Raw genomic sequence first — 10,203 nt, forward strand, 5'->3', positions numbered from 1 at the left:
TCATATCTACTGCCAAGGACAGACATTGAAATCATGTTTTTTATAATATCTTATGCCCATAGTCTTCTAGACAGCAACTCAAAGCCTTGGGTTAATGGCTCCCTACACTCTGAAGGACGATAAAAGCCTGACATGGCCCAGGAATGAATCCCATTCTCTGAAATGGATTTTACACAACACTGTTGGAGCAGCCAGTTAGGCTGTGACTTTTCTCGATGACTTTTCTTGGGTGATAGACCCTGGGTGTAAACTCTGACCTCCTGGTAAGACTCTTCCATCTGGTCATAAGCAGTGCAGGGGGCGAGGGGGACTGGGATGGGAGGGACCTGGACTCTAGAGTCTGCAAAGCATGTCTTTCAATCCTGGATTGACTGTTTTCTGGCTACAACCTCAGCCAAATCCTTTAATATCTCTGCACTTCTCTCCCCTTATCTGTAAATTAGGGTGGGAACTCCCTCTGCATATCATTACTGTGCAAGTTGAACATAGGGCTCCTTAGGCACTGAGCACAGAATTCAAGAAACTGCATCAAATGAGCAGCAGGGATCCTCTTTTTGGGAACAAGAAATGGATAATTTATGACTCTATCCAAGAAGTTTCTTTATGTGTGATCTGTCATATTTTTCTTGAGGATCAACTAAGCAATAGGCATAGTCCTAGGTACAAGCTGACCACCTCTTAGCCAAAATGCTTTGGACCAGAGGTATTTTGGAAGTCAAATTTTTCAGATGTTGGAATGTTTGCAAAAACGTAATGCCATGGTGGGACAGAAATCTAAGGACAAAATTTATATTTCATATATGCCTTATCCACACAGCCTACATATGAAACTTTCAGCATGCCTCTTCTTTGACTTACATGTGAGGTTAGGTGTGAAATTTTTCATTGTGAAAAATCACATCAGTATTCAAAATCCTTCAGATCCAGGGGCATTTAAGGTGCTATAGTTTCAGGTTAGGCAGGTTCAAACTACATTAATTAAATAGTATGTCAAGAGTTCAGAATGGAGGAATTGATCAAAAACCCCTGCTCAGGAAACACAGACATTAGCTACATATTAGTAGTCACATATCAATGAAAAACACAGACAAAATGTCCTGTTTGATACCAGGAGCTCACTGAAGTCAGGGCCTGCCTGTTTACTCTCATCTGTCCATTAAGGTATATACTGGGCACTGAAATTATATTTGACATGTTTAAATATGTGGAAAAGAGTGCCAAGCACCAAGTCTGGGGCACCCACTCCTTTTTCCTGTACATCCAGAGCTAGCTCCTAGAACCTGCACCCCCAGTTGCTCTCACCCCAGTGATCGCAGCCCAGTCTGTGGAACTCTGCAGTAGAGCTAAGCTGACTCACTGTGGCATGTGACTGCAGAGTTGAGAGGGTGACCTGATTTCAGGCATGGGACTGCACTGCAGACTACAGAGCTAGAGGCTTAAGGGAGAAAGACTCCCTATTGTATAAGCCAGGCCATCCAGGGACATGACTATGACAAGGGGTTAGCATTTCCCAGGGCTAACCTCTGCCACACATCTGCTGCCCTAGCACCTGGATGCCAAGAACATCTCAAAGCACAGCCTGAGGTACAGCCAGGATGGAAATGTGTGCTGTCCCTAGGGATACATGCACAGTCACAGAGAAGGCTTACTTGCTGAGCCAGCTAGGCAGCTAACTAAGCACCTGAGCCCAAGGCAGCCAGAGCAGCAGTACAGAAAGCAGGAATCAGCTCTGCCAACAGAGCCCACAGGACCCTCTTGTACCCTAGCAATCATGCCCTTCCTTCCTTCTCCTCTCAGAAGACCCTGACATGCAGGACTCTGCCTTTGTTACTGCGAAGCTATAGTCAAATCAGGGCAACCTGACCTCCTTAGTTTTCTTCCCCATACAAGAAAAGAACTATGTTCCTTGTTGTCCCCCAGAGGAAAGCTAAGAAAATGAAACTAGCTGGCAACCATGGAGAATACAGGAAGTAAACACATTGGTGCTGAAGCACAGCTGGTGCCCAGGCTCACTCAGGTGCCAGGTCCCCTGTGTAACCTGGAGAAGCACTTACAGTCACTTCCAGCTGTACAGCAGAGCCAGGACCGGTGGCCAGCAGCCACAGCAGAAAGTCTATGGCTCATGTAGGAAAGTCAGTGCCACCAGACACAGCCAGCAGCAAAACTGAGCCACAGGAGAAGGTAATCTTTGCCATGCCTTTGTCCCCAGACCTCTCATCCAAGCTCCTAGGGCCTCTCCCAGTGGCTGACTAGGCTACCTGGCCAGGAAATTCTTCCCTGCTTTGGAGATCACTACGCAGAGAGGCCATGATAATTAACTGCAAGATAACCTCAGAACAACAGCGTCACCAGAGTTCTATTCTGTTGAGGTGCCAATCATGAGGAAAAGTTTGTCCTGTAACCTTGAAGAGTAATTGTTCCTAGGGCAGACTCCAGTCAACAGTGGCAAGGAGGTTGATGTTTCCCCCCGAGTCCCTGTACATCTGTGAGTCCTGTCCCTTCCTCATAGCACAGATGTGTGCATGCCTCTAGGTGCTGTAAGAAGGCAGATAGCACAGAAGGCAAAAGTGAGCCTAAGAAGGAGAGCGAGGAGGGCCAGAGGGGAAGAGGACAGCTGCTTCCTAATGATGCATTTGGTAACAGCAAGGAGACAATTTACTGCTACTGTTTTTATGCATATTAAACCACTAATCTATGTCCTGTTTTGGCAACCCAGGCTACCTCACATCTGTATGCCTTACCTACAATCTGTAAAGCTAATTTGTTAAACAGCTTTCTTCTCCCATGGGAATGAGGTCATTGGTCGCAGAAGATTGATTAAGCTCTCGGAGAATCAACATTAATGAAAATCAACACTGCCTAATGAGTGTTTTTATGGCAGCCTCATAAAGAAGAATTTTAAAAGGAGAAACAAATAAACAAGAACAGCAAGAGAGGCTGCAGCCTGCCCTCCCAGAGTCTCTCCATCCTCATGTAAACTTGTCACTGCAGCTTGCTTGACTGTGCCAGCCTCCTCCCCTCTGCCTACCTCTGTCTCACTGGCATACGGCCTGAGAAGTTTGCAGGTGTGCATGGGCTCATGTCGGCTTCTAAGCCATTTCCTGTTGTTCAGGCCAACTGTCATGTCTCCAGTAAAGCTGTTGCTCAAAGAATCACATAGGCTAAGGTATGTAAGAAAAGAAGAAAACTAACCCCCAAAGTCCTATGTAAATAAATGCATCCATGTCATGGAACCATGGGACAATAGCCAGAAAGTCAGATAATAGAGTCATAGAAACTGGGGTTGAATCCAGGCTCACAGATAAACTCAGTAGCTAACCAGTTGTAGGATGTCCAACCAGTGGTAGAACATCCAACTTACCCTTCTTTGAATCATGTGCTATCTATAAAAGAGGATAAGTCTAGTGTTTTTCTTTTAGAGTCTTGGTAAACACTAAGTTGAAATGAACATAACTTGCCCAGGACAGTGTCTGACACTGGATAAGCAGTTCAGACCTTTCTGTGGCAAGAGTTTAAAAACTTCTCCATTACAAGGACTGTCTTTTTCAGAGTTGAGAATATTTGAAATAACATCAGGACCTGATTCCCCTTTCCTAGGTGTGTGAAATTATTCCTCAGACCTCAGAGGAAGACCGAAAGAGAGAGAGAGGGAGAGAGAGAGAGAGAGAGAGAGAGAGAGAGAGAGAGAGAGAGTCTCAGAAGAAACTTCCCCCAGGATGTTTATGTTAAATAAATATATAAAGAAATGAATCAGTTAAAAAGTCTGTTCTTTCCTATTTTTTCCATTTTGTTCTTCACGTCTCTAATTTTACCTAAATGATAATTTTATGAGCAAATCAAGTTATACATAATACATTTTATGTTTCTTAGCAAAATGATTTTAGATATGTAAATTGCACTACAAAAATAAATATTGCATGCTATTCTAATTTTTCACCAAATTTACATCCTCATTCTACCCCGGATTCCTCAACTCTCTTTCTCTAATGATTTTAACATTTCCAAGGCCTTGACATTTATAAATTTAGCTTATTTCTGAGTGAGAAGTGACTTCATACAGGACTAGGTAGCTTGTTCTGCTAACTGACAAGGTTCTGAAATCAGAGCAAGTATCATTCTTTTAACTCTGAAACAATGGAAAGATGTATATAGCTGTCTGGAACAGAGGAAGATGAAGTCTCGTGAGGAGTCTATGGTTCTGTGGGAAGTTTAGAAATCTCTCCATTACATGTACTGTCTTTCTCAGAGTTGGGCATATTGAAATAGCATCAGGATCTGATCGCAATTTCCTGGGCGTGTGAGTTCTCCCCAGGCTCAGAGGAAGACACGCCGATGACGGGTACCCTTCTTATGGTACTATTTCTAGGCTTTCTCCATGGTATCCATTTTTACATGGAAATCTGGAACCCAAAGTACTGGCCACTGCCTTTCTAGAATGAGACTGATGTCCATCCTTATCTTTTGGAGACCCCAAGCATTCAAGACCATTGGTAAAATTACACAGAACTCTGCTGTTCAATGTGGTCACTACTAGCTGATAGTGTTTATGTTTAAATTGCTAGAACTAAACAAGACGGCCATTTCAGTTCCTTGGTCACCCTACCAGTATTCTGTTTGCTACTCTAGCTAAGATGCCTGTCAGCACAGGCACAGCAAGTGTCCATCACTGCAGAGGATGTTGTTGGCCAGCGCCAATCTTTAGGAAAATAGAGAAACATAAGTTAGATCACAACAATTAAATGATTGCTATGTACAAGGCTTTCTGTACTTTTGTTAAATTCTCCAATAATCAGTACAGTGAGGGATATTACCTTTGTTTTCCAAATGAGGCACTGGAGGCTTGTGAAGTTAACTTAAGCAGTGCTTTGCAGTCAGTTGCACAGCTATGACTTTAGGGCTGTCCGGCCTGGAAGGTCTGCTGTGAGTATTGACTTGAAACCAATGGAAGATGGAAGTGTGAGGCAAGCATGGGTGGGAGGAGAAGGTGGGAGGGGTGTTGAAGAACCGGACCACAATACAAATAATTAATTTTACCAGAGGAAGCTGACTCTGTCCATTTCTCTACATAACTCCAATGAAAGAAATGATGCCTGGTAAATTCATAGAGATATGAGTCTTGCCTCACACACTGCTAAGCACCAAGTAGCCTTCAAGACCACAGGGCCAAGAAGATGGAATAAGTACAGTATTGACGTCATGGCATCTGATTGGATGACAGCACACCTCACAGAAGAACTTGATGCTCCATGGATACTCTGCTGTAATGGCTCTAGAGGGTCTCCTCACCTCTTAAAAATGAGAGTAGCTCCTAACATAGCCCAGATTGCTAGTGGAAGCTCAAGAACATAGGTTCGAATCACTCTGAAAGATTGCTAGGAAAACAGCTACCCAGTCAGACTGGAGAGTGCCTTGGAACAGGCCCTGTATCTATTTTGAATGGCAGAAACTTGTCATTTTGTTTCTAAATCATTGTGGGATGGGCCTAACTGAATTATAGCCTTAAGTTCTGAGGTTAGTGAGTGGCAATGGCTTACAAGTGGAAGATGGTTCAGAGACCAGGCATACTCATAGCCCAATTTACATACTTGCCATGCCCATGGCTGGAATTTAAGTGTCTTGCACTAGGTTTGGAGATCATGATCCAAACAAAGAGGGCATATTAAATAGTGGGTGGAGCGCAAAAATCTCCTTGATCACATCTGGGGTCTACTTTGAAAGGAATGCAACCTATATTTGGGAAAAAAACAAACAAACAAAAAACAAAACTGGGCCTGATTGTGAATGGCTGATGGAGAGCCATATGATAGTTTACTACTCCAGTCTTATCCTTGCTTCTGGAACATGGAAGGGACTTGTGACATGCCCAGCTTCAAATGTCTGGAATCAGGGTTCCTTGTTTTTTGGTCAGAGTTCTCCAGCTTAAAAACCAAGAGGATATGCAGATATAGATAGAACTGATGTAACAGAGAAATTGGCTCATGAGATGATAGAACCAAGAAACCCCATGAAATGCCTCTTCTACCTGGAGAACCACAAAAGCCGGTGTGGTGGTTCTTCCTAAGTCCAAAGTTGACAGCAGAGTTGATGGGGTAACCAGAACTGAAAAAATGGGGAGAAAGGGTGTTGTGGCATAAATGCCATACTCTAAGGGCTGAGAAACAGGGGCACAATATCCAAGGGCAGAAGATGGACACTTCTCATTAAGAGGAGACAGAGTATTCCCTTTTCTCCACCGTCTTGTTCCATTCAGGCCTGCAATGGGTTGGGAGCTACTAGCCTAGGGTGGTAAGATCAGACTTTCATAGCAAATCTGTTGATTAAATTGCTAGTTTCTGTAATAATACCCTCATAGATATGCCCTGAAACCATATTTTACCATCTATCTTGGCATCCTTCGGCCCAATTAAGCTGATACCCCAAATTAACAGTCACAGTCAACTTCATGCAAAACTTATTCTGAAAAACACTGGTGGGCTTTGGAAAAAAAACACAACAGATACAAAGGACAGGAAATTCTTCCATGGTCAACTTAATTTGGAAAACATTGGATTAACAAGGTTCACCTGGGCAATTTACTTTGGGTTTTCTCTGTGTGTTTTAAATGTTAATAAGGAAAATACAGAAAGCATCATTTCCCAAGCTTAATTGGCCACAGAATTCTTTTTCCGCAGAGCTTCTTATGGAGTTACTGTTCTGTGGAAACACTGAACTGGACCAGCAGCTTTAGCTCTTATTGCAGTCTTTAGATAAAGCAAGGTACTATGTTGAGGGTTAGCGGCCAATCAATGAATTATACCAGTGTCTGAGAGATCACTAGAGTCACAACGTCCCCTTGTTTATCTAAGCAGGTCGACAGCCTAAGAATGCCTCATCCCTACTAATGTTGGTCCTAAGAACATAGAGTTCTTCTTTTTGATTTCAGTGCTCACAGCACAGCAACAACCACCTAGCAATCAGTCTTAATTCTTCACCACAACAACACTGAATTTATTTTTCTATTAATACTCTCGAACACCTACTACAGGCAAAGTATTACATAGCCTGGAAGCAGAATTCTCTAAGAAGACAAAAGATTATTCTAGTTTTCTAGGAATTTGAAACCTAACTGGGAAAATTAGAAATGTATAGTTTTCTCCCTGGGGAGTCATCTGTTCCCTGCTACTGCTCACACCCCCACTTTCCGTTGCCTTGTCTCTGATCCCTGTACTCAATTATCTTTCTCAAAATGCCTTCATTTTTACAATTGCAACTAGAGATAGCTCTGTGGTTTTGGGCCTATGTACTGTATGTATTATTCATAGGCTCTCTTGTTTCTGAACAACTTATGAAAACCAACTAGAGATTAATTCATAAAAAAAAATAAGCTTTTCTCCCCCTCTTCCTTTGCAAGGCCAGATCTGTTTCTCTGCCACAATTGTATTGGCTGATTGGGTTTCTGCTCTCCCTCTGCCCCATTCTGCAGGAAAATCATGTCTCTTTAGTATTGCCGCCACATATGCTTTCATGTGCCTGAAATATATACCATTGTGTTCTGACTTTTGTTTAGTGCAGAATCCCTTTCATGCTCTGTCTTCTGCAAGGTCCCTCTGTCTTGGCAGCCAAAGACACTTCTGTTTGCAGCTGGGAGATTTCCATTGTACGCTATACATTGCAAGCTCTTTGTTCTGGAAGGTGGCCTTTTGTAGTTGAGTTTGCTAATGTTTCTCACTGAAAGCAGACACAGCCATACTTCATCAGTCCCATTCTGTTCTAAGGCACGGTCGTCGTCAAGCCCATGAGGGGAGCTAAGAACCTCACTGTCCACAGGAGAGGAGGAGGGCAAAAAGAGATGAGGGCGGAAGAGATGAGCATGCTACTCTTTGAAGCTGAGTAAAATGGATGTTTAATCACTAGGATTTTGAATCTGAATTCCAGGCATCTTAATTCTTTCTTTCCAAAAAAGGAATATGCCTGCTTGTCTTACAAGGAGCCATCTACACTCCCACCACCATGTTTCTGGCTAGACTAGCCATCATGGGCTCCATCCCTCTCTGGCTTCCAATTTCACACTGGGAATTTTAAGATCACAGATCACAACTGCTTAAATTTTCATTCTTAAATATATATACACAAACACTTTACCATGATCACTAACCATTCCCCAACATCCCATTGCCAACCTACAGTTGGACTTTTTGATTAAAAACAAAAAACAAAATAAAAACATTCAGTGAATGAATGTACTTTATCTAGACTTTGAGAGAAGTATCAGACATAAGATCTGCCACCCATACCATGTCCCAGTATCATCTCCTGATGCCTCTCAGTGATGTGGCTCTTTAGGTAGTTAGAAGGGCAGAGGGTGTGGTGTAGAGGTGTGGTCTATGAGGAAGAAAGAAGGATATGAAAAGCATGAGCCCACTAGGACACAGTGTTCCTATCACACACATAATGCATCAATTCATCATAGAATAATATCTTTGAAAATCTCACCAAACACCACATGGGTCAATCTGAACTTTCATGATGATCCTAAATTTCCCTCATAGTGTGCAACTGTGGGGCGGACATCATTGCTTTAGTCCTGTAGTCGGCCATCTCAAATCAACTCAGTTTTGGAACTTAATGCTTTCAAATATATCCTTACACAAATTGTTGTCATTTGCTTTGTTGCCATTCACATATTTTAACTCACTAGTGTATTGCTGCATCTAAGATAACAGGAATGCACTTTGACATCCACACCAACATGCAACCGCAGCATCTTCTTTTCCTTGTGAATTTTCTTTCTCCCTCTATTCAATTCGTTCTTTTCCTTGTTTTTGTTTGCTGCATACTCTTCGCTCTATTCCCCCATCTTGACTAATTACAGTTTATTAGTTGTTATGGCAACTCTGTATTGCTCTCAGTACCCCTTGTGATGTGGCTACAAATGAAGAGGTGAGAAAAAGGAAGACAGGTTTTATTTTCCTCCCCAGTTGTCTGTCTCCCTAAGCTTTTCTTACATCCTCGTTATCACCCCCACTGACTATCTTTGGGAACCCTGAACCCTTAAAACCAGGTAACAAAGAACCTCCTAAATGAATGAATAGAAAGCCCAGTGTGGTCCTGTTTACTACCGTAATAAAAACGGGGTTATGGAGGATTTGAGCTCAAGATGCATGTTGTGGTTTGTGACACTTTTGGAGGCAGCTTCTCAGTTTTGGAACAGGAGATGCCACAGCATGCCAAGCGTGTAAGGGAAGACAGGTGGCACACTCAATTCTAATTCTTTCTGGCTTCTGCCTATTCCATCCATGCCCTACCTAAGGCCCTATGAATGATCCCTATCCATGCCCATTAGAAACACCTTTTTTCCCTTGGTTACAGCCAACGTTCTATAGCCAAGTCCTCTCTGAATTCCAATTAAATCACCAGTCTTCTAAATTCACACCCCTTATGCCCTTGACTATACCCAGACTCCCATAGACAAATCCTGTGTGAATCAGAACTAAAGTGGCTATCGACTAAATTCATGAAAGGGCCATGAAACATCTTGCTATACAATTCCAGACCCCACGCTCCACACCCTTTAGGAAAACAGTCTATGCTAATATGTCTTCCTAACAAGTTATTTTGCTGTCACGTTTCCTGTGACGTCTGTCACCTTGGTATCTAAGCACTCTGGCAAACTCATGAAGCTAAAAACAAACACTTCTGTGGGAAGGGAGTCAAAGCTCCTCTCTTCTGCTCTCTCATCTCCATAGGGACAGGGTCGCACAAAGAGCCTGTGAATCTCCAAGGTCACACTCTGCAAAGACAGCATAACAGAGCCAAGAAAAGACTGTGAAATCATAACTTCCAGTCCCCGACCTCCATAATACAACAGGGCAGCTCAGAATCAGTCCCACTCTTGGCAGAAAATGCCAGAGGGAATTTGGGGGCCACTGGCCATAGCCAGGAATGAACTGTTTAAAAAAAATCAAACACAAGACCCTCACCAGCAAGGTCAGGATTATAATTTTCTCTTTTCCCATGGAATATCCAAGTACTGTTTTGACTTTTATATTCAATGACATTTGCTGAAGTGTTCAAGGTTTCATTCAGTTATTAAATCAATTATTACTAATTAAGAAACTTCCACAGGCAAACAAATGTTGGACCTGACAAAGACTCCCGTCTATAGGCAGGGTTGCCTAATCTAGCGAGAGTTATAAAGTATGCATGGAAAAAAAAAGTACTCTG

Source organism: Mus caroli, unplaced genomic scaffold (genome assembly GCF_978045245.1).
Source record: "Mus caroli unplaced genomic scaffold, Mus_caroli_1 scaffold_11, whole genome shotgun sequence".
NCBI classification, from domain to species: domain Eukaryota; kingdom Metazoa; phylum Chordata; class Mammalia; order Rodentia; family Muridae; genus Mus; species Mus caroli.